We start from the raw sequence: 22526 nt of genomic DNA, 5'->3' as shown, positions 1-22526 counted from the left end.
TGCCTCGTTGGTTGGGGTTTGGGTGATGGTTTTACATAATCTACATAAAAGTTGATGTATAGAGTTAGTAGTGATTAGTGTATTGTTTTGGAATTATGAAGGTTTTTAAGAGGAGCCTTATTAGTTAGTATACTACTTGGATTGCTTGCTTGGAATCTGCCGAAAGTTAGGCTAGCTACTCAACACTTGTTTGCGGGGTTCCTTATGTGTTTATTTGTATTGCCTTGTTGATAAGTGGTGTGTTGGATGTTGAGTATAGTTGGCGTGGCCTTTTGGCCGTGTGTTTGGTTGTGTTGTTGGTGGTTGTTCGTAATTGTCATATCATGTCATATCATATCATATTATATCATCTCGCATTGTTTCATCATTAATTATAAAAGGAACTTGGCATTGTGGTTTGGCATTCATACTGCGACATAATATTGTTGGCTCGAATTGGCATTGATATTGGTACTATATTGGCAACGTGGTTGCGAGATGAGATGTGATTGTATAGGCCAGGCACGGAGATATGGAAGAACCGTGGACCTTAGACGTATAGGACAAGCAAGGCGGGGTGTAAGGAGTTGGCCCTGTACCTGGCGTGGCTTGCCCACATGGTGTGGTTGAGCTTGGACTATGAGAGCCTTGGCAACAGACTACTTGTGATTCGAGATTGAGACAGTGACAGTGTGACAGTGGTTTGGGCCGTGAGACTGGGGCGTGATATCCCTTTCTTTTATCACTTATGTTTGTTATATTTATCGCATATGCAGGTGTTAGTAGAGTCTTTCACATGTTAGTCTTATTTATATATAAGTTCACATAGGTTGAGTTATGTGTTTGTGTAGGTTGTGTGTTAATGTTTCCTTTATGGAAACAGTTGACAAGCAGATTAGTCAATGAAGTGTGCTGAATGATGGATGGGACTGGGGCGATGACTACAACCGTTTCTAGAGATCACCTGGTTATTCAGACATTTATTGTTCTTATGATACATTTTTTACTTTTCCGCTGCGAGTTATGTATTATTATTATTATTCCAAACAGTTGGCGATGATGTAATAAAATCGTTATCACATTTTATTCAGTTTAAACTTAATTTATATAAATTAATTTTTGGCTTGTTTTGTCTTTTATACTTACTACCTCATGGAACTGAGATGGTAACACCTTCTTTTACTTGGAAATACCTCGCTTAAAGGCTTTTAAATAAATAGGGGTGTTACAAAGTGGTATCAGAGACAAGTTTTAAGGACTAAAACAAATGAATCCAATGAAATTAGGATGTGTCTAACTAAAGTGTACACCGAGTAGAAACTATTAGGAGCCCCTTAGCTCGGGTTAGGGAGACGTCTTTAATTCGAGTTATGGCCATTATAGTTTTGAATCGGACACCTCGGTGAAAGTAAAGGAGTGAGGGTAGATAGAGTGGATGTTTTCATATGGGTATTTCGCATGATTGTGTGTTGTGATGTGTATTTTGTATCTAACGGGTTGAGCAGGTACAATTACAAAGTGTTAGTGAAAATCAGGCCATAGAGGCCGATAAGTGCCCATGTAGAGTGTTGAACCGTGTGGTTCAAATGAATAAGGATTGAAATGCCCAATGTCAAGTATCCATGAGAAATTCCAAATGAAAAGAAAGAGAATCATATTGTATTGCATTCTGCATATAACATGTATGCTAGTCGTTATTAGTTGTTTAAATATTTTAGCATGCTTGTGTGCGATATGGATTGTGAAATCTTGGTGTAGCATGTAAAGGTAGATAACATGCGTAATTTGTGCCCTTAAGCCAAGTAGGGAGATTAGATTATGATAACATGATTTATATGAATAATATTGAGTACCTTGTGAACTTATGTGAAGGATATGTGAGCTGTGTGAGTATAAATGTATGTCTAGTGATATGAGGAATATGCTACCTTGAACCAATGTATAATCTTTATGCTATAGAAATGTTTTAAAGTTTATATTTAATTGGGAAGGGATGAGTGGAAAAGCTTAGATTTAGTTGGAAAGGGATGAGTAGCATAATGAGTCATAGAGAGAGGCAAGTAACGTATTAAAAAAACACGAAGTTTTTTGTAAAATACAGCAAAATCGTGGCAAATTACGAAGAAATCGTGGCAAAATAATTTATACTTTATGTTGTGTTGGCTCGGGAGATACCAACTCCTTATTTCTAGTGAGCATGCTCGTACCTTAGAATTAAGTAGTTTTGATGTGATAAAGGAGGATGTAGAAATACCATCGGGGGAGTCAGTAAGTTGAGTGAAAGTATGTTGAGATGTGCCTATTTTAATTTGAGAGATTCTTTTTCTGTGGGTTTAATTGAGTTTTCTTTGGGAAGGTTTTAAGATCATCTTCGGAATGGATTGGTTGGATAAACACAACACCTTTACCGATGGTCATCAAATGAAAGTGTCTTTGTGGAGATCTCAGGTATACGAGTGTCTTATGAAGGATTTGAAAGTATATGAATTTGAATAATGTGTTAGATAAGGGAGAGAATAACTTAAGTATGTTTCGAGGAAAAAATACCATTATGAATTGTTGGGGTTTAGTTAGGAGTAAAGAGGAAATAGCCGAGCCTTGAGGATTAAATAGCAAGAGTAACGACTTGGGTTGTTAAGTAGTCTTAGTATGCGTAAGGTGAATAAGGATTGATGCAAATTTAAGGATTGTTTACAATTGAGTATGGTTTTTGTATATGGTGTGTTTGGATTGAAAGATAACATTTATTATTATTTGAAAGATTAATATTTATTGCATAAGAAGTTGTTATGGATATGTGAAATTGAGAAAGAAGGAGTGTCAATGGAGGGTAGTACGACAGATGGTAATGAGATTAAGTAGTAAGACTATAAGGGACTACTAGACTAGTATGTGAATAGAAAGTTATTTATGATTTACATGATGGAGTTAGAGAGAAATATGGTAAAATAAAGGCTTTAAGATGTATTTTGAAGTATTGTGGGACTTTAGTAATGAGTTAAATGGTGATTTGTGTGAGGAATTACATGGCTTTCGGTGGGTGTATTTAGTAGAGTAATGAGGTGTTATAATTGTTTTTCTGTTTGTGATTAGCATTAGAGTGATTTAGATGGCAGTTGTGAGGGGATTATTAGTTCATAAAAGGATAAATTGACTAAAATTAGGCTAAAGAGTAGTTATAGTAAGAAATGAATGTGTGAGGATATTGCTATGAATAGTGGTTTTATTACGGTATTAAACTAGGTAAAGTTTTCCTAAGGGATATGAGGTGGATTCGATTGAATAAGTGGAATGCGGGTTGTGATGACAATTGGGAGGTTGTATAATTGAGGGTAGTAATGAAAATAAAGGAATATAGCTTAGTTATTGTTGGGATCATTATTCGCGTTGGTATGAATTATTCATAGATGCATAAGGTTATGATTAAGATTGATGAGGGAAGGTAAAAGACTTAATGGGTAATGTTAAAATAGAGGTGTAAGGCATGAAGGTAAACATGAGAGATTTTATTGACTTTTAATTTGCTATAGCCTAGGTATGTGGTTGAGGTAAGGATTAGCGTTATGGAAATTGTTGAAGTAGTGTGGTTAGCAAAGCTTATTAAACATGAGGTGTCGAGAGGTTTTGGAATGCAAGATATGTAATGGACTTTTTGGCAGAGCGATGAGTGAAATGTTAGGGCGAATACTTGGTTAAGATATAAACGAGTTGGTAGTCTTGAGTGTTGTGTAGTCTTTGAGGTTACGTGGACATAACCTTAAGTTTAAGAGGGATAAGTCACATTGCGAAAGTTGCACAACTTTTTTTATTTGTTATTTGGTTGTCATTAAGTGTGATGAGTAATGTTATAGCATTAAGGTGGACTTGATGAGTTGGTTGTTGTAAATGTTGATGGTGCACCACGCAGCCTGTGAGTATATTTTAGAAGAATAATGATATGGAGATAGGATGGAACTTCAGGACAAAGTTCTTTTTATGGGAGGAAGAATGTGATACTACGAAAGTTAATGGTATATATATGGTTGATTAATATGTGTAAGTGGCGTCATGATGTGAGTTAGTAATGATAGCATTTTGGTTGGGTGGTAGGGAGTATGCGCGAACTTCGAGGACGAATTTATTTAAAGGAGGGAAGACTGTAATACCCCTCATATTCTATGGTTATAGGACCTTTTATGTATGTCTAAGTACAAGTTAGATTATGAAAGACTAATACAAAGCTTGAGCAAATGTGTCATACTTGAAACTGGGATCGCTTATTTTAGGGGAATTTTTAAACCGTTATATCTAGAGTTGTAGAGCTCCTATGATGGTGATTCAGTTTGGAGGTGAAAGCTTATTGTCTTATCTTTATAACACATGGTCACAAGCATTATTTCAATAAGTAACGAAGAAATGGTAGCCGTTTGAAATTAGGTGCGCGAAGCTGAGTTGCGCTGAGGGTTTTAGTCGATTGACTACTAAATCCTGTCGATTGACCGTTTGCTGGTCTGAATTAATTCGAACGCTATCTTATATTTTCCTAAAAGACTATATATACCTTATAATATATTCTAAACACAATTTTACACTAACAAAAAACAAAACCAGAGAGAGAGAGAGAGAGAGAGAGAGAGAGAGAGGCCGAGCAAGGAGAGGAGGATATCGCGCGAGATTGAGTCGGGTTTTTGCTAGAATTCATTATTCTAATTGTTTTTAAGTAGATCTATTCTTCTTGTTCTTCAATTATTAGATTTATTGCATAAAGTTGGCATCTTTTTATGATTAAGACTAAGCCCTAGGTTGCTAGTTTTGGGATTTTGGTTTATGTTGGTAATAGTTATCTTACAAAGGAATTTATGTTGTAGTACTATTGTTATAATCATCTAAACCCTTTTAATTCATCTTTTATCATAATTGGACATGACCTAGGCCATAGTTGACCTAGGCTGTGCTAGTCATTACTGTCGTGGGTTATAGGGGCCACGGTCTGACCACCGGTGGTGGCGGTTGTCAGCCATGGTGTGGTGGTGATGTTGGGTGATTGATTATGCCTTGCTGGTTGGGGTTTGGGATATGGTTATACATAATCTACATAAAAGTTGATGTATAGTGTTAGTAGTGATTAGTGTATTGTTTTGGAATTATTAAGGTTTTGAAGAGGAGCCTTATTAGTTGGTGTATTGCTTGGATTGCTTGTTGGAAATTGCTAAAAGGTAGGCTAGCTACTTAACACTTATTTGCGAGGTTTCTTATGTGTTTGTTTGTATTGCCTTGTTGTTAAGTGGTGTGTTGGATGTTGAGTATAGTTGGTGTTGCCTTTAGGCCGTGTGTTTGGTTGTGTTGTTGGTGGTTGTTCGTTATTGTTATAAGCTTATTGTCATCATATCATATCATATCATATCATATCATATCATATCATATCATGTCATATCGCATTGTTTTATCGTTAATTATAAAAGGAACTTGGCATTGTGGTTTGGCATTCATATTGTGACATAATATTGTTGGCTCGAATTGGCATTGGTATTATTGGCAATGTGGTTGTGAGATGAGATGTGATTGTATAGGCCATTCACGAGGATGTGGAAGAGACGTGGACCTTGGACGTATAGGACAGGTAGGGCACGGTGTAAGGAGTTGGCCCTGGACCTGGCGTGGCATGCCCACATGGTGTGGTTGAGCTTGGGTTAGGTGAGCCTTGGCAACAGACTACTTGTGATTCGAGATTGAGACAGTGACAGTGTGACAGTGGTTTGGTCCGTGAGCCTGGGGCGTGATGTCCCTTTCTTTTATCGCTTATGTTTGTTATATTTATCACATATGCAATTGTTAGTAGAGTCTTGCACCTGTTAGTCTTATTTATATATAAGTTCATATAGGTTGACTTTTGTGTTTGTGTATATTGTGTGTTAACGTTTCCTTCATGGAAACAGTTGACAAGCAGGTTAGTCAATGAAGTGTGTTGAATGCTGGATGGAACTGGGGCGATGACTACACCTATGTCAAGAGATCACCTAGTTATTCAGACATTTATTATTCTTATATTACATTTATTACTTTTCCGCTGCGAGTTATGTATTATTATTATTCTAAACAGTTGCCTATGATGTGATAAAATCGTTATCACATTTTATTCAGTTTAAACTTAATTTATATAAAGTACTTTTTGGCTTGTTTTGTCTTTTATACCTATTACGTCAGGCAACTGAGATGGTAACACCTTCTTTTACTTGAAAATTCCTTGCTTAAAGGCTTTTAAATAAATGGGGGTGTTACAGCAACCGTCTCTACTTCATTGAAGGATCTCTTCCATTTTAGTATATATTTCATAAACTTTGCATAAGCCGGCACTTGAGTGATCAATTCGGTGAAAGGCACACTAACTTGTAAATTCTTCACGACCTCCATAAATCTCCCAAACTGTTAATCTAGTTTGGTTTTATGTTGTCGGTGTGGAAAAGGAATAGCAATTTTAATGGGATCGGCTTACTTTTTCGTTGTCTGAACATTAAAATTACCGTTACTAGGTACATGGTCACTCGATTGAGTTTTGGTTCCATTCGATCGAGTGACCTATGAACAGTAGTATCAGCATCAGGAACAATAACATCAATGTCACCAGGGTCTAACACTCGATCGAGTTTTGTGGCACTCCATCGAGTGTTTGTATTTCCAGGCTCTTTTTCTGATGATATCGTAACACGCAAGGAATTATCGCCTTCCACATCATCTATTTGCATATTTCCCAATGCCGTGGGATGCATATACGAAACAACATCATCATCTATGGGCATCGCCGATCCTTGATAAGAAGCACCACTCCTCAAATGAATTGTATTAGCTTGCTCATGAGCTTGTTTACTTGAAGGAGGAAGAGCACCGCGCTGCCTACTCGAATTTTGGCTTGATAATTGAGCGATCCGAGTATCCAAGATCTTATTATGAGCCAATAACTGAGTAATCAAGGCTTCTTGCTTCTGAGAGGCCATCATCTGCTACTGTAACATGGCATTAATCTCCGACATATCATTATTTGGAGCTTGCTGAGTAGGTTGCATCTGTTGAAACTGTTGATGCTGATTATTGAACTGTTGACCCCCTTGGTTCTTACCTTATGCTGGATTACCACGATTTTGAGGAACTACATATATATTCTTCAGCGGTTGTTGCGGCTGCGGATTTTGCATATTATGACTAGACCACTGAAGAAATGGATGCTCCTTAGTCTTTTCATTGTAGAAATTAGAGAAAGGAGTAACTTGCCTGAAAGACTATACGGCATGAACTTGGTCTATCGTGCTCAAACACTCAGCAACACTATGACCATCTATACCACACTGGGCATAAGTCTCCTCATGCTGAGCCATAGCATTAACTGTCTGCTGCTTACCTAAAAACTGGGTAGTCTTCATCTCTGCAATTAAGGCAGTTAATGCCTATAACTGAGCTACAACGACACTATCTGATCCACTTCCTCTTCGACTACCCTAGGGGTTACCATACTCAGCAGTGTGAGTAGCCATATCCTCAATCATCTTCTACGCATTAGCATCATTGGTGTTATTTTGAAACATCCCATTAGTAGAAGAATCTAGCAAAGCTATATGATTATCATATAACTCCTTGTAGAACTAGTTGCAAAGAAACCATTGCTGAAACCCATGATGTGAACAGAATGAACTAGTCTCTTAAAGCGAATCCACGTCTCATTTAGATCTTTAGTAGGACCTTTTTTGAAACTTGTAATTTGACTTCTCAAGGCATTGGTCCTTTGTGGTGGGTAATACCTCTAGTAGAATGAAAGAGGCAATGAATTCCAGTTAGTAATATCATGTGCTTCCTTGTCTAAGTCACGAAGCCACTCGGCTGCACTATCCCGTAGAGAGAAGGGAAATAGCACCTTCTTTACTTGGTCTTGAGTTACTCCAGCAGTCAGTGGAATGGAGCAACCGTAATCAATAAACTTCTCCATATGCTTACCAGGATCCTTATTAGCTCCCCCTCCAAACATGTTTCGCTCCACCAAATTGATGTAAGATGGACAAATCTCAAAAGTAGAGTGGGCTCAGAATGACTGGCTAGAGTAGGCACTGTTGTTATTACTGGGACTGGACCTTCGATGTCAAAAACTGTGGTGTCCTCTTCTAAGGATGGATATTCTGAAAAGATGAACTGTTCGTAATCGCTATCCAGTGTACTCAAGTCTTCTCTGGCTTGGGATCAAAAGATATAATCTCGGACTAGGTAGACCTAGGCATACACGAAATTAAAAAGAAAAGTGTGAAAACGGTTTCAAGGAACTGAAGTTCCCTAAGACAAGAGACAAATTAAACGAAAACAAACAGAAAATTGTTGCCTCCCCTGGAACGGCGCCAAATTTAACAAGGCTAAAGTCGTATCACCTAAATCAAATTAATCCTAACTCAATACTAACAAATAGCTAGTGGTAAGAAAGATATCGAATCCACAGGGAGGCGGTAATAATCTATTTGCTAATGTAATAATTCGTCTTAAAGGTGGCAATTTATTGAAGGTTTGATTTGTTGGTTTCTATAACTACTTGCAATAAAGCAAATAAAGGTGAATTCAAATATATTAAAAGTGTCTAGGGATTGGGTTCACTAGGTCAGTTATCTGGGTGTGTGATTTAACTAATTAAGAGAGCCATTATGTTGTTTAAGGTCATATGATCGGTCGACTCAAATAAGCCCTTTAGATCTAAACTTAACATGCGGTCACTATAATTAAGCTAGTCTATTCAATTGTCGCAACCTTTATTAGTCTTAATCTGGTTGGCAATAATCCTAATTCGCAAGACTAGTTAACTAATTCTGGACAAAACTAATCAACTAGATTTAGGACAACAATTGAACAGCAACTAACAGCAATTTAACAATTAATTCATTAAGGTAAACCCCCTTTTAACAACCTAGATCTCCTTTCACCGTAGATGAATAATTTAGCTATTAATACAAATAAGAATAACAACAATAAGATGAAGGAAAAATATAATTAAAAGCATGTAAAAGATGAACGAGAATTAATTATGAAACTAGAACTTGAATTAGTGATAAATGAAGAAAGATTAACAAAATACCGTAATAGCGAGGTAGATTTGAAACAATGCGTAAATAAAAGTAATTTGAAGTTTTCTAAGAGTTCTGGGCGGAATTAAGCGTAACCTAATAATAATCTATGAACTTCCTATTTATATTACAAAATAAACCGACTTAAGGAAGTTTCATGGAAAGCAGGAAATAGTATACACTCGATCGAGTACTGGGGCACTCGATCAAGTGTTCACATCATCACGACTCAATCGAGTGACCTCAACTTAAGCTCTTCTTCGCATCCTTTCTTCATGTTTCCTTCTCGATTTTCTTGCTATTCTTTTCGTGCTTCGTCTCGTCGACTCCATGGTGCTCCATATTATCCGATTGTTCCGCAAATGCATCTAATCTACATTAAAATACCAAAAGGCGGAAGTATCAACATTTCTAAAATAAACGGCATATAATCAACATAATAAAGCACAAAACCGTCTCAAAAGTTAACTAAGGGGAGGCATAAATGTATATATAATTGTGACTCATCAATTATTCATTATATTATTTGGTAACTTTTGATACTCCACTTCTGTATACATCACATCATGCATATACCGCGTTGAATACACCGTCACATGATCACACATATTTTATCCATACTCATTTCCATCCCAATACCACACTTCCATTTATGAGACTTTCACGACTTTTATCATGCATTCTAGGTTACCATGTAACACTCATAATAATACAAAATTTCACATAATATGGCCATTATTATCATCTTACTTTCCCAAATAAGATCACGGCAATTACTCATGTGTTATCTAAGTTTATCATGTCATCTTGGTCATCAATCTACTCGTGTCGAGCTAATGATTCAATCAAATATCACGTAAAAGGTAAAATGTCCCCTAATGGGCTTAAACATAAACAATTCATCATGATATCATCTATGTAGTGTTATCATGCTCATGTAACAAAAGTTATCTAGTATAAACTGCGGAGTAAGGTATACACTCAATACTTGGTCGAACATTGGTGGAATAAGGGCACAAAACAACCCACTCGGTCGAGTGAAACGGGTCACTCGTTTGAGAAGATGGCACTGGGTCGAGTGAAGGGGACACTCGGTCAAGTTTCGCCTGGGCAGAAACTATTTATCAAAAATCATCGCTTCTAAACATACCAAATTTACCACATAAGTGCAAATAAGTTCCAATGCTGACTAATGCACGATCAAGTAATCAGATCCAAGCAAACTCTTGACCTTATGGCCATGATTACAATACAAGGGAAATAAAATATCCGAGCCCTTAAACCGATACAGTTACCATGTCTAATCCAAAAAATCAAGCTAGTGAGATTATTTCCTCTTCTTGCGGAAGAAACTCGTCCAATGGATTAAGGTTGTGTCGCCTTTGTACTCTTGCTTCCCTGTCGTGGTTTGCTCTCCATCCCCTTCGCTCTCCTCTTCCTCCTCTTCTCGTTCATCCTCACTCTCATTGTAACACCCCCATACTCCAAGTGCCTTACCAGGACCACTCAGGTATGAAGACATTACCATCTCGGTTACCCGAGGCAATGATAATCAAACAACAATAAAGAAACAATGTTTATTATAATTAATTTAGTGAATAAATACAATCCTCAAAACCAAACCAAAGTACGATACATTATTCAAACTGACTGTCTAACTGAAATGTAAATAAACTAAGGCTACAGCGGAAGACTCCTATCATCATGTCGTGGCATCCTAGCTATCCCAAAGACTCATCTCAATACTCGCTCAATATCCGCTCACCATCCCCGAATGGATCACCGCAGTTTACAAAACAACACCGGGTCAAGACTAATCACACAATCAATAGAGATAGCAATAATAAGGCAAACAGACAGCTGAACTGTCACACACACACACACACACACCACCAACCAACTCCCATCATCTCAATCTCGATCGTCCACTTTGGACCCACCCCGAGTGGGGGACCAATGCCGTTCCCACCTAAGCCCCGCTCATCATACCGAGCGATAACCCTGTCCATTAATGTGCACATCCCCTTCCGTGGCTGAATCCACGAAGGGCGAAACTAGGGCGTGAAGTCACTCCCGCAAGTGACCCCACTCAGCCGAGAACGCATCTCGAGAACCATCAACAGCAATCACAACCACAAACACAATACAACCATCGTATCAAACAATCAAACACAACACATCACCAATATCCCATTATGGGACTAATGCGAGTAGGAAATCCTACCCGGAAAGCACAACAATCGAGACGGTATCAACAATTTGAGTCAAAAAGCCTCTTCTACGAACCCTCCTCCTATCATATAACACATATAGGCTATACATCACATACTACACATAAAAACCCCCAATCTCTAAATTAGGGTTTAACCAAACTTAACAAAACATTATAAAAACTATATTAAAAGCTTACCCTCGACGCAAGGAACTCAACGACACGAGTAACGACAAGAACCGACCGTCTGAACTCCGGGAACTGCTAAGAATGCGATTAGGAAGATGAACTGGTTGCTTTCTCTCTTAAACAGGGTTTTAGGTTTTGTAAAAGTGATTTAAAACAATGACGACTATGTTTAGATACCTTAATCGCATAATTAACAAAACCCGAGAAAACTCCCCGTAAAACCGGACACTCGATCGAGTACCCCCTTACTCGATCGAGTACCCCAGCTACTCGATCGAGTACCCAACAGGTCAGAACCTATTTTATTTCGCAACTTGCCCTTACTCGACAGAGTAAGGGCTACTCGATAGAGTACCCCAAGACATATAAATACGGAGTATTACAGTCTTCCCTCCTTAAAAGGAACTTCGTCCCCGAAGTTCAAACCACTACTAAACAAAGGTACTCCCATAAGCTTCCCGACTCGAAGGTCAAACATAATTAAACGTAAAACATGATACTAACCCAACTCATCCCGATAAACATACCGACACAACATATAAAAGGGTTATAAAACTCTTAAAAACTGCTCGCGATCATCTCCTACCCCCTAAAAGAAACAAGGTTACGTCCTCGTAACCATACATACCTGATCAAAGAGGAAAGGGTAACGCTCTTTCATAGCTTCCTCTGGCTCCCATGTAGCTTCCTCGGTCTCGTGGTTAGACCAAAGGATCTTAAGCAAAACTGTCTCACCACTCCTAGTCTTTCTAACCTTTCGGTCTAGAATCTGCTTAGGCACCTCCAGATATGATAAGGACTCATCTAGCTCTAAGCTCTCTGCCTCCAACACATGTGACGGGTCACTCACATACTTCGCATTTGCGATACATGAAACACATTATGCACTCTCTCTAACGCAATTGGTAAAGCCGGATGATAAGCAACTTCCCAACTCGCTCTAAGATCTCATAAGGCCCTATAAACTTCTGACTTAGCTTGCCTTTCTTCCCAAATCTCATAACTCCACGCATCGGAGACACTTTCAGAAGAACCTTGTCCCCAACTTGAAACTCTATGTCCCGACGATGTAGATCTGCATAACTCTTTTGTCGATCCTAGGTCGCTCTCATCCGTTCCCTCGATCATCTTAACTGTTCCACCATCTCATGCACCATCTCGGTCCTAAAACTATCGCAAGAAGACTTTGTCGTCCCAATGCATTGGACTCCTACATCTCCCGCCATACAAAGCCTCAAACGGTGCCATACAAATACTGGTGTGATAGCTGTTGTTGTAAGAAAACTCTATCAAGTCCAACCTCTTCTCCCAGCTACCACCAAAATCCATCACACAAGCTCGCAACATATCCTCAAGAGTCTTGATTGTTCTCTGAGTCTGCCCGTCTGTCGCAGGATGAAATGTTGTACTCATCTTCAAAGTTGTTCCCAACGATTCCTGCAACTCCTTCCAAAACCTCGATATAAACCTCGCATCTCTGTCAGACACTATGTCCTTAGGGACTCCATGTAACTTAAGCACGTTCTTTCGATAGGCCATAGCCAATTGTGCCTTAGTCCATGTATCTTTCATTGGAACAAAGTGAGCTGACTTGGTCAGACGATCCACTATCACCCAAATCATGTTGTTACCTTGTTGACTCTTAGGCAAACCCATAATGAAATCCATGGAAATGGATTCCCACTTCCACTCAGGCACCTCTAAAGACTGAATCTTACCTTGTGGTCTTCTCTGTTCCCCTTTAACTCTTTGGCATGTCAAACAACGGGACACAAACTCAGCTGTCTCTTTCTTCATCCCAGGCCACCAAAATGTTTTCTTCAAATCCTTGTATAGCTTGTCTCCACCTGGATGAACTGAATATGGTGTGCAATGCGCCTCTGTCATGATCGTCTTTTTCAACTCCTCATCATTAGGAACACACCACCTACCATCAAACCTCAAACTACCATCTCTATGAATAGAAAACCGGGACATTGTCCCTTCTCTACTCCGGCTCTCCACTCAACTATCTTAGGATCCAAAGCCTGTTTACCTCGAATATCATCATAGAACTCAAGTCATCTTTGTCATATCACCCATGGCATCTCCTTTCTGCATCATATGTATCCCAAAGCTCGCTACCTCATCCCTCAGCCTCATCAAAGATAGAGCTGTACACAAGGAATGTACACTCTTCCTACTCAAAGCATCAGCAACAACATTGGCCTTCCCTTCATGGTAGATGATTTCCATGTCGTAATCGCCAATCAACTCCATCCACCTCCTCTGTCTCATGTTCAACTCCTTCTGCGTGAAGATGTACTTAAAACTCTTGTGATCAGAAAATACCTTAAAGATTGCTCTATAAAGGTAATGTCTCCAAATCTTGAGAGCAAACACCACTGCACCCAACTCCAGATCATGAGTAGGGTAGTTCTCCTCATAAGGCTTCAACTGCCTAGAAGCATAGGCAATCACTTTACCATTCTGCATCAACACACATCCCAGCCCATTCTTCGAGGCATCTGTATAAACCTCAAAATTCTCGCTTCCTTCAGGCAATGCGAGGACAGGAGCTGTGGTCAAACGCTCCTTTAATGTTTGGAACGCCGTCTCACAACTCTCATCCCAACGAAACCTGTTCTCTTTCCTCATCAACGCTGTCATCGGTCTAGCTATCTTGGAGAAATCTTTCACGAACCGTCTGTAGTATCCAGCTAAACCCAAGAAACTCCTAACCTCAGCAACATTCTTTGGTGCTTCCCACTTTGTCACTGCCTCAATCTTCGCCGGATCCACAGCTACCCCATCTTTAAAGATTACATGCCCCAGAAAAGCAACTTTCTCTAACCAGAACTCACACTTGGACATCTTAGCATACAACTCATGATCCCTCAAAGTCTGCAACACGATCCTCAGATGCTCCTCATGCTCCTCCTTAGTCTTAGAGTAGACTAAGATATCATCGATAAACACTACTACAAACTGGTCCAAGAACTGTCTGAAGATTCTATTCATCAAATCCATAAATACTGCCGGCGCATTAGACAACCCAAACGGCATCACCACATACTCATAATAGCCATACCTTGACGTGAAAGTTGTCTTTGGTATGTCCGCCTCTCTAATCTTCACCTGATGGTACCCCGACCTCAAATCAATCTTAGAAAAGAGCTGTTTGCCTTTGCTCAACGATCAAACAGGTCATCTATCCTTGGCAAAGGGTACTTGTTCTTTATCGTCACACGGTTCAGCTCCCTGTAATCTATGCACAGCCTCAAGCTCCCATCTTTCTTCTTCACGAAAAGAACTGGTGCTCCCCAAGGCGATACACTTGGTCTAATGTATCCCTTCTCTATCAAATCATCCAACTGCTTCCTAAGTTCCTCCATCTCCTTAGGACCCATACGGTACGGTGCCTTAGAGATTGGCCCCGTTCATGGCTTCAACTCTACGGTGAAATCTATCTCCCTCTTCGGTGGCAACCCCGGAATCTCCTCTGGAAAAACATCTGCAAACTCTCCCACCACTGGTATCTCATCAACTGTCGGAATCTCTATCCGGTCATCTCTCACATGGCACAAGATCAGAGGACATCCCTTCCTCAGATAAGACTTCAATGTAACAGCTGCAATCAACTTAACTTTGGGTTTGACTAGAAACCCCCAGAAGACACACTAACACCCTTTGGACCTCTTAAGGACACTTTCTTTTGATGACAGTCTATCTTAGCTTTATACTTTCCTAACCAATCCATCCCAACTATCATCTCAAAACCGTTAAAAGGAAACTCTAGCAAGTCTACAGGGAAATCAACTTGCCCAACTATTAAAGATACATCTCTAAACAACCTCCCACACGATACAGACTCACCCGAAGGTATGAAAACTTGCTCACTAACAGACTCATATACTCTCAAACCCAACTGTTTTACATGACTCGAAGACACAAACGACTGAGAAGCCCTCGAATCAAACAAAACAAAGGTAGAAACACCATTAACAAGGAATGTACCGGTGATAACATGCGCATCTTCCTCAGCTGCTTTCTTCTCCATCATGAATAACTTGCCACTGGTCTTCTGTCCACCCCCTGGACAAGATTGGCGATGCGGTCGGCTTAGCACCGACCCTTGATTGTTGTTGTTGTTCGTCGGTGTTTTTCGATAAGAATTACCGCCGTTGCGGTTGCCTCCACTGGTAACTCGACTTCCCGGTTTGGCCATGCGATCCGTGCATTTGCTCGCGAAGCTGTGCAGTCTCCGAAAAGATCCCGGTGCACTCGTGCACTCATGTCTCTTGTGGCCTACACCACCACAACCAAAGCAGGTCACTCCCCAACTATTACTCACACTCCCACGGCCACGCCCAAAGGAAGCCTCAACACTAAACCCAGACCGAGAAGAAAATCCTTTAGACTGATTGTGGTTGCCTTTCTTGTGATTCGATTGGCCACCACCTCGCTCTCGACTTCCTCTTCTCACCACCGACCTCTCCGAGCCATCTCCACCAACCTCTCCGCTCTCCCGGCCCCCTCTCATAAGCTTCCTTAACATCGTAAGGATCCCCACGGGTAACTTATCCATAATCGTGGTAGTCAACCCTCTTTCAAACCTCAATGCCAGGTTCTCCTCACTCAAACCCATATCCTCAAAGATACCGGGACTTCTCATTGAACTGCCTCGTAGTACTGGCCACCGACATCTCGGCGGTCATCTTAAACTTATCAAACTCTTCCCTCAACTTACTCCTTACATGCTCCGGTACGAACTCCTTCCTCACGCCCCCTACGAAACTCCTACCAAGGTATAGCGGGTAAGCCTTGGTTGGTGTATATCTCCTTAGCACTCACCTTCACTGAATCCCACCACTTGCTCCGCCTCCCTCGGATAGAACGCACTGTTCCACTCTCATCTCATCGGACAATGAACCAAGTCTAAGATGTTCTCCATCTCTCTCAACCAACTATCAAGAAGGTTAGGTTCCCCAACCCCCTTGTATTCCTTCAGGTTAAACCTCGCAATATAGAGGCTGATTTTAGAATGATAAACCTCCTTCTCCTTACTCTTATCCTTGTCCTCATTCACTCTCTTCGTGGTCTCGGAAGAGCATCCTGGTGCTCTAACATCTTAACGATGTCATCCACGGTCATAAGCTCGGCTCTCGCGTACAAAGCGATTCTCTTGGGCAAGCATCTTGAAACTATACATATATAAGAAAAGGAGTAGATATGAACATGCGTACTAAACCTCAAAGCACGAAGACGCGACCCCCTTAAACCTACTCGATCGAGTTCCCAAACACACTCGATCGAGTAACGGACTACTCGATCGAGTGCCCCACGTACTCGATCGAGTACCCAAACCCGCACCCAAACGGACCTTCTGATCTCTTACCTACTCGATCGAGTATCTAGGCTACTCGATCGAGTGACCCCCTACTCGATCGAGTACCCCTAGTTACTCGATCGAGTGCCCCTAGTTACTCGATCGAGTGCCCCAAAACTCGATTCTGGACTCAAAATCGCCAAGAACCCACCCGATCGAGTCAGTCTCACTCGATCGAGTAACACTAATTCGTAAGAACTACCCGCATGTTACGTCATATGCTAACATGTTAAACTTTATAAATCACATATTATATCATAACAATCCTGCTACACATCTTTTCTATATCTACGAGATCATTTCATCATGCTCTTAATTGCCACGTTGTAAAACATTCAACATGTTATCATTTCATCAACAGTTTCTATATATCATCACTTTTCTTTAACCTTCTCAACTTCCAACTTCGAACATCCAACAATCAACACATTCTATCACATTTGTAAACAAGTCAACCAAACACACATACGACTCGACAAACACTTCCCCCATGTGACCGGTTCAAAGTTGTAGGGCGACCCCTGCGACTTTAGGACGTCTCCCAAGCCTTTGCACTAGCTCCCATAACTTTTACCCCGGGTTCATTTTAATTGACTCCCTATGTTCATTAAGTTCATTGGTTACGGGTTTCGGGATCGTCGCTCACGATACCATTTGTAACACCCCCATACTCCAAGTGCCTTACCAGGACCACTCAGGTATGAAGACATTACCATCTCGGTTACCCGAGGCAATGATAATCAAACAACAATAAAGAAACAATGATTATTATAATTAATTTAGTGAATAAATACAATCCTCAAAACCAAACCAAAGTACGATACATTATTCAAACTGACTGTCTAACTGAAATGTAAATAAACTAAGGCTACAGCGGAAGACTCTTATCATCATGTCGTGGCATCCCAGCTATCCCCGTACTCATCTCAATACCTGCTCAATATCTGCTCACCATCCCCGAATGGATCACCGCAGTTTACAAAACAACACCGGGAGACTAATCACACAATCAATAGAGATAGCAATAATAAGGCAAACAGACGGTGAATCACACACACACACACACCACCAACCAACTCCCATCATCTCAATATCGACCGTCCACTTTGGACCAGCCGCCGATGGGGGACCGCAGCCGTTCCCACCTAAGCCCCGCTCATCATACCGAGCGATAACCCTGTCCATTAATGTGCACATCCCCTTCCGTGGCGGGTTCCACGAAGGGCGAAACTAGGGCGTGAAGTCACTCCCGCAAGTGACCCCACTCAGCCGAGAACGCATCTCGAGAACCATCAACAGCAATCACAACCACAAACACAATACAACCATCATATCAAACAATCAAACACAACACATCACCAATATCCCATTATGGGACTAATACTGAGTAGGAAATCCTACCTAGAAAGCACAACAGTCAGACGGTATCAACAGCTGAGTCAAAAAGCCTCTTCTACGAACCCTCCTCCTATCATATAACACAGATAGGCTATACATCACATACTACACATAAAAACCCCCAATCTCTAAATTAGGGTTTAACCAAACTTAACAAAACATTATAAAAACTATATTAAAAGCTTACCCTCGACGCAAGGGACTCAACGACACGAGTAACGACAAGAACCGACCGTCTGAACTCCGGGAATTGCTAAGAATGCGATTAGGAAGATGAACTGGTTGCTTTCTCTCTTAAACAGGGTTTTAGGTTTTGTAAAAGTGATTTAAAACAATGACGACTATGTTTAAATACCTTAATCGCATAATTAATAAAACCCGAGAAAACTCCCCGTAAAACCGGACACTCGATCGAGTACCCAAGGTACTCGGTCGAGTACCCCCTTACTCGATCGAGTACCCCAGCTACTCGATCGAGTACCCAACAGGTCAGAAACTATTTTATTTCGCAACTTGCCCTTACTCGACAGAGTAAGGGCTACTCGATAGAGTACCCCAATACATATAAATACGGAGTATTACACTCATCACCATTGTCATCATCATACTCTTGACCCTTATTCCCCATCGCCGCTCCGAACGTACCCGCTCCACTCCCTTCCCCTTGGAAGGCGTTACCAAATAAGCTTCCACTAGAGTAAGAAGGTCCCGCCCAAGAACCAAGCAAGTTCCCTTTACCATGGGGAATTCAAGTGCCCCAATCCGACGGTGCCACACCATAGGCTTTGAAAATAACCGAATCATCCCCCATTTCGGTCCAATAACTAGGTTTATGAGGTAGGTTCACTCCTTGTAGAATCGCCGCTTCATGGGAACTCCTTAGCACCAAATTGGTATTCATGCATTGGGTGAGTTCCGCCATAAAGTAATTATGGTCATATGAAGGCGGGGGTTGGTCATACCCACTCGAGTAGGGTGGAGGTGGCATGGGCCTAGAGAAGGAAGGTGGGATATGAGGTGGTGGGGCATCGAGGTCATCTTGACCATTCAAGTCACTAAGCTAGAAGGTGAACTCATGAGGGATGCTGTAGTATTTGGCCGAAGGGCGGGGTGGTCTTGCTTCCGCTAGGTGTGCGGTCTCGGGCAATCTCCCTCTGGCGAGGAGCCTTATGTACCAATTTCCATCTACTCTCCATGCATGACCCTCACCCTTCACCTCCGCGAGCTAACCAAGACTCTTTTACATGTAGGCTATATCAAAAAGTGGTACCTCGGCGGTCAATAGTTTATCCACATCCCCCGGCTCATATGTCAACAAACTCTTGCCCAAGCGGGTCACAATTGCACCACAATCCAAAGAACACTTATCCAAAGTAGCCATCCTTTCAAGGCTAAACACATCATTGACACGGCGCTAAAGTAAAAGTACTCTTCACGGTAAGGGTTTAGATAGGAACTTAAGAGTAGAACCACCGTCGAATTTAACCTACTAACGTACCTTCTCCCATAAAGAAGATGGGACATAAGGCGTAAAAAGACTCTCAAAACCAGATGATCGACGTCGTTTGCCTTCATGTCACTCACTAAGGTGTTCTCGTTTCCCGTGTACATGTCAAAGAACTTAGTGACGCTCATCCCCTTCGGCACCTTATCATTCTCAAACCCGGTCCTCTTGTCCACTCCTAAACAAGTCGCAAAGTCATCACTTGACAACTCAAAGGTGGTGTTTTTAAGTCTAAACCTCACCGAATGATCCCCCTTAATGTAAACAATCGAGCTCAAAAACTCCAAGATAAGGTTGCGATAAGATATCTCCTCCAAGTCATACAATCCCTCCATCCCGAGGATTTCAAAGATGTCGTGCACTTCCTCTTGTATTTCCAAATCCCTCAAAGTATCTTTTGACACGCATCTAGTTGGGGTCATAAGCCTCTCGGCTAAGGCAAGGAAAGTGTTCATGTACGTCTCACTCTCAAACACAATGCTAGGAAATTCGAGGTTTGAATCACAGGTAAGGCCTCCGGTGATCATCGAGGTTGTCTTCCACGGTTGGTTCTTGTGTTCCTTGACATGCTACAAAACCGATTCAAAAAACAAGACACCGAATAGAAAAAATGAGGATTAATACAAACTTGGGAGTGGATAGAAATTTCCCCAACATTTTTAATCGATTAGAAATAACTTGAAAGAAAATTTGGCATGGTTTCCCTTTTGTATTTTAATCAACAAAAATTTACTCAAGGCACACATTTTCAAGAAAAATAAGAAGTTTGTGAAATTGCACAACAATTTAAACCCAATTTAAGCATCGTAAAATAAGTTTAGTTGTTTTCAAACTTTTGGCACAATCAAATCAATAATGACGTATAGACATCAAAATTTCCAGTATACCATCTTACACCTCGAAAATGGTGGGGGGAGGGGGGAGGGGGTCTGAAACAATATGTCAAATTTTAAAACACTACCATGCATTATTATCAAAAATTTTGAGTACAAAAAGGTGATTAGAACAAGGATAAAGCATGAAAAATCATAATCCGGGTATATATACTACCCCTTTTGAAAATTTGAAGGAAGTTTGAAGACACTTTCTCCACTTTAGGCCACATATATATGGCATTATTAACAAGGTTTGAATCACTATGAAGAAATTAAACCATATTCCAAGTGTAAAAATCAAAATTTGCCACACATACTAGGTGAAATTCGAGAATTTGAGTAGAGTTTTAAGAAGAAATTTTCGTTTTAAGACAATGCATCACATCACTAACAAAATGGCAGTCTTATAAGGCAATTAAACCATGTTTTACACATGAATAATCAAAATTTGGGCATGGACACCCTATATTTCGAAAATGTAAGACAACTTTTTAGGACAAAATTTCACATGTAAGACAAGATCTATCACAAGCAAAAAAGGTTAAGCCTTTGTTGATCAATTAAACCAAGTAACAAACATAAAAATCAAATTATTTCCTCAAGAACCCTAATTTCAAAATAATTCAGTTTGGGGCAAAATTCAACATGAAAAATTAATATTTAACAACAAGGGTATAGAAAGTTGACTACTAGTATGAATCAAAAACATGCAAATAATTGGTAAAACTTAAGGAAATTAGAGTAGATCTAAACAAAATCAAATTGGGGAAAATTAAGAGAAAAGAGAAAATCACTTACTTTGCTTAATTAATCAAAGATTAAGGAAGAAAAATGAAGTGGAAAACTTGAATACAAGCGACAAACAACAACAATGGAGTTTTTGGTTGATTTTTGGAGAGATTATGGTGTTTGAATGAATGAAGAATGAAGAAGAATGAAGGAAATAAAAATAGCGTAAATAGATCAAGTGCTCGAAATTTTCAGCCCAGAAAACACATTCAATCGAGTGGCGAGTCCACTAGGTCGAGTGCTCGAGCACTCGGTCGAGTATCCTGCTCTACTCGGTCGAGTGACCCGTTTTCCATAAACTTTCCAAATTTATGTAAATGAGTCCACACGGTCGAGTGACCTGGACTACTCGGTCTAGTGTAAAGTACTCGGCTTAGTGCTTGCTCACACTCGGTTGAGTGTTTACCTATGGCTCGTAATTTCCGACTAAGATTGAAAAGCTTCAAAAAAGAGAAGGTTTTGGAGTTGAGGGGCTATTGGTGACTCGTCCCGAGTTAGTTTACACGTCATCATACTTACCGTCTCCGATACGCTACTCTTACACTAGAAACTATTAAACTAACAACCGTCACAAATCATACCTCTACTATAATACTAGAAACTTTACATGCTTATAGAGTAATAGGTTTCCAATGAACGGAACTAATGTTCCTCACACAATAACATGCGATAATCACTCCTAAGGTATGTCATACATATTAATCATTTCATTCAACTTTCACATGTTAACATACATTATATCAAGGATAACCACTTAACGCAAGAAACCCCTCAACTTGTTATAGCATCCACGTAATTACAACACATTTCCCATGGCGTTCACCCATATTTATAACTACCCTTGTGGTTTACCGGTTAAGACATTAAGAACTAGTTTTGAAATGAGGGCGCCTACTCATCCAAAACCTACCTCCTATCATACTCATGTCGGGTTCATTTTATTAGACACACCTAGGTTCATTTTGGTTCATTGGTTTAGGTTCAAAAATCATCGCTCAGATACCACTTTGTAACACCCCTTCTTACCCGGCCAAGGTAATCGAGAGATGTCACCATCTCGGTTTCCCAAGGCAGTGAATCAGAACTATAATTAAGTAACTCTGTATATAATTAACATGTTTAATTAATTAAAAATGAATAATTC

This window comes from Silene latifolia, chromosome Y (assembly GCF_048544455.1).
Source record: "Silene latifolia isolate original U9 population chromosome Y, ASM4854445v1, whole genome shotgun sequence".
NCBI lineage: Eukaryota > Viridiplantae > Streptophyta > Magnoliopsida > Caryophyllales > Caryophyllaceae > Silene > Silene latifolia.
The sequence above is the reverse complement of the archived record's forward strand: the minus strand, read 5'-3'. Positions refer to the sequence as shown.